This window comes from Schistocerca serialis, chromosome 4 (genome assembly GCF_023864345.2).
Source record: "Schistocerca serialis cubense isolate TAMUIC-IGC-003099 chromosome 4, iqSchSeri2.2, whole genome shotgun sequence".
Lineage (NCBI taxonomy): Eukaryota > Metazoa > Arthropoda > Insecta > Orthoptera > Acrididae > Schistocerca > Schistocerca serialis.
The window spans coordinates 706,651,200-706,654,377 of NC_064641.1; the positions used below are offsets into that span (position 1 = coordinate 706,651,200).

Here is a 3,178-nt window from a genome sequence, read left to right on the forward strand (position 1 = left end):
CCGGCTGACTGACTGAGCTATACCTCCTTTCACAATCTTCCTATTCCCATAACTTAAGGAAAAATATTATTCTCTGCCTGGCTAAAGACATCTAATCGAGCAAAATATTGCGTAATCATTATCTCTGTTACATATTAGCGTTAAACGATATAAATATCAAAAATACTAGATACTTCGCGCCTGGAGAAAGTGCGAGTCGGCGCTTTCACCTTAGTGTCAGAATGCGAAAATTCCACTAGTAGTTTTTTTCAAGCAGGTTCTGTTGGTCCGTTCTCTGTAATCGTTTGGTATCTGATTAAACTGACATACTCGCCTATGGCTTTCGTAAACTAAAATTTAATTGTGACCCCGATGTCATTTGAACACGCAACCTTCTGATCTGGAGTCAGACGCGCTACCGTTGCGCCACGGAGTCGACGCTGCTTAGGTCTTGTCATGAATAGGTTCCTCGAACACTTACTGTACCGTTCAAACCTAAGAAATAATGACAGTAGGATCCACGAGACACTCGTCCCAGATGTACTTGCTCTGGCGGGGGTGTAACTCAGTGGTAGTGTGTCTGCTTCGCATGCAGAAAGTCCTGGGTTCAAATCCCAGCTCGTCCAATTTTTGTTTCTCCGTGCAGCAGTACATGGAAACTTTTGCCTATCACCATATTCTATAAAATTCAGTGTACAAGATTCTTCCCCCAAGCAAGTGGATTTCGTACAGTGCGACCTCATAGCGGGAGGACGATGATCGGCAAGACTCTGGGCTGCGATCCCCCCATTGAAATGTTGCTCCAAAGCCTTCGGTATGGCGTGCGGAGTGCATCTCAAACATATATTTGCAACTCATATCGACAATCGTCATTTTTTTTTCGAGTTATTCAAAAATGAAGAGGGGACCTGGGATCGAACTGGGGACCTCTTGATCTGCAGTCGAATGTTCTAAGACTGCTTCTCTTTATTTTTTTCCTACAGTCGATAGGAGTCGGACCTACGCTCCCAGAGGGAATCTGATTTCAAGTCGGGCGCCTTATACACTTTATTTTTTTGTTAACCACATTTTTTCTTCAGAAATGGGAGCAGTTGACGGAATAGGAACATCTTCCTGTGAAAATTAAATTTGTGAGCGGTTTTTCCTTTGCTGCAAAGCATAATAACTGAAATCTAAATTTGGTTTGGTGTGATTTTTTTAAATTATTTCTATATATTCTAGAAGTCTTAAAGATTTTCCCCCCATTTACTTCAGTGTTTCTTGCAGGAGAAAATAAAAATTATTCATTTTCTTTGTTTAAGTGGCATGAGATTGTGTGTGCTTTTCTTATGTACATTTAATTTTGTTTGATATTTAATTTTATTTGTTTTAAATAGAATTGGTGAAGTAAATATTAGCATTTACAATCAGAAAAGGAAAAAAAATAATACCTCTTGTCTGGCATCATTTAGTGCCCATGATTACTGCTGAGAAAAACAATAACATTTCCCATGAATTGAAACAAAAGTAAAAATTGAAAAACATTTCGTAGGAACCAAAATTTTACCTTTAGGTATCACCACTGGGATTCCATGTAGGTGTCCCTCGCACATAAATTGACGGACTAGACGTCTGTATTTGTTAGTTTCAGGTTTTTTTTTTACATCCAAATTTATCTTCATACGTACAATGAGTTGCACATTGAGTTTCAATGGAAGTAAGAGTCACTTGTCGGCATGTTTAATTTCTTTGTTTCCTGTATCGTCGTGTGTTTTTGTGGCCCCTGCATTGCTGTCTCAGGGTTTTGCTGGGCCTTCACGGCTACCATAGCGGCCGCGGGGCCCACAAAGTCCCCACCGTACTTCACCCTCAACAGCAGTCCCCTACTTAGGCACGCAGCCAATGCTCAACCAGTCAATTAGTTTTGACTAGTCATCCTATTCATTTCTTCTGGAACAGAAGGTGCAACATATGACCACAGTTTTTGCTATGGTCTGGTCACCAAGATATTTTGTAAAACTGTCCCTGTACATAGTCCTTGTATTCCTGTACACAGTCCGTACCCTTCTTGTGTATAACATAATTGACAGAAGTTTTATTGCATTTTGTTTTTGGACCGGAAAGTGAAAGTCGGCTGGGAATATTAATTCCTTTAAGGTAATTTCCCTTACGTCACTTCCCTTGAGGAATGCAACCTGGGTCTTCACCATATTCCATATATCTTGAAAACCCTGACAAATAAAACGGTGAGTTATTGTGTCGATTGCGGCCAGGAGACACGACTGACGATCGCCGATTATATGCCGCAGGACTGGTCCCAGACGTTCCTTCATCGCCCTTGAAATAATTTTATAATCAGAGTTCATGCGGCATATGATCGCATTTTGGGTAATTCCTTTATTGCTGTATTTCTTCCTTTAGGAAGCAATACTGTCTCACATTCTTTAAATTCTGCGGGAAATGTCGCTCCACTTCGCACATCGTTAACTACCTCCGTAAATTTAATGCCTATAATGTGCCAAAACGTTTGATAAAACTGAATGGGCAGTCCATCGGGGCCTGGCGACTTCGTGGCGGGCACGCTTTTAATTACATCGAACACATCATCACACATTATGCCTGTTATAAGACTCCTAGTTTGGTCTTCAGTAAACATATCGTGTAGGCCACTCTTTTGAATTAGGTTCCTGAAAAAGCACTGTTCAAATTGTTCACTGTATAAAAGTTCATAAAAACTATAAGTCTCAGTTAAAATATCTTTTTGTTCCGATAGTATAACTTTGTCGGCAGTTCTAAGACTCTGGACAAAGGTCCTTCTATTCTTCTAGTGTTCGATTAAATGGAAGAGAGAAGTGTTCTCCTCCTCCAGAATTGTCTGTTCGTGTGATTTAATTTTCAACCCCTCTAGCTGCATTCGCTTAAGGTTAAGAATTTAGCCTTGAACTTCTTTATTTCACGTATCGTATCTTGGGACATAGGCCGGTCGTAGAGCTCATGCAAACGAGTGTCGGCCTTTGCTTTCTGCCACCTTGCTCTTTCTCTTCCGTAAGCTATCAATGTCGATCTGAGTTTTCGTTTGGCGCAGAATGTCCACCATTCGATACTTACCCTACATTTGCGGCATAATCGAAGCAAAGCCTGCGAAGAAGAGGAGATATGTGCAGTAAGGTCAGTGTCGCGGAGCATATTACTATTACGTTTCCAAGTAGTACGGCCCCAT

At 40.8% G+C, this 3,178-nt stretch overlaps 1 non-coding gene across 1 annotated transcript; it reads right to left on the reverse strand.

The window, feature by feature from the left end:
• Nucleotides 1-343: 343 nt before the first annotated feature.
• Trnaw-cca (transfer RNA tryptophan (anticodon CCA)) lies at nt 344-415 on the reverse strand. Its single transcript has one exon. It is a non-coding gene; the product is annotated as a tRNA-Trp (tRNA).
• Nucleotides 416-3,178: the final 2,763 nt, after the last annotated feature.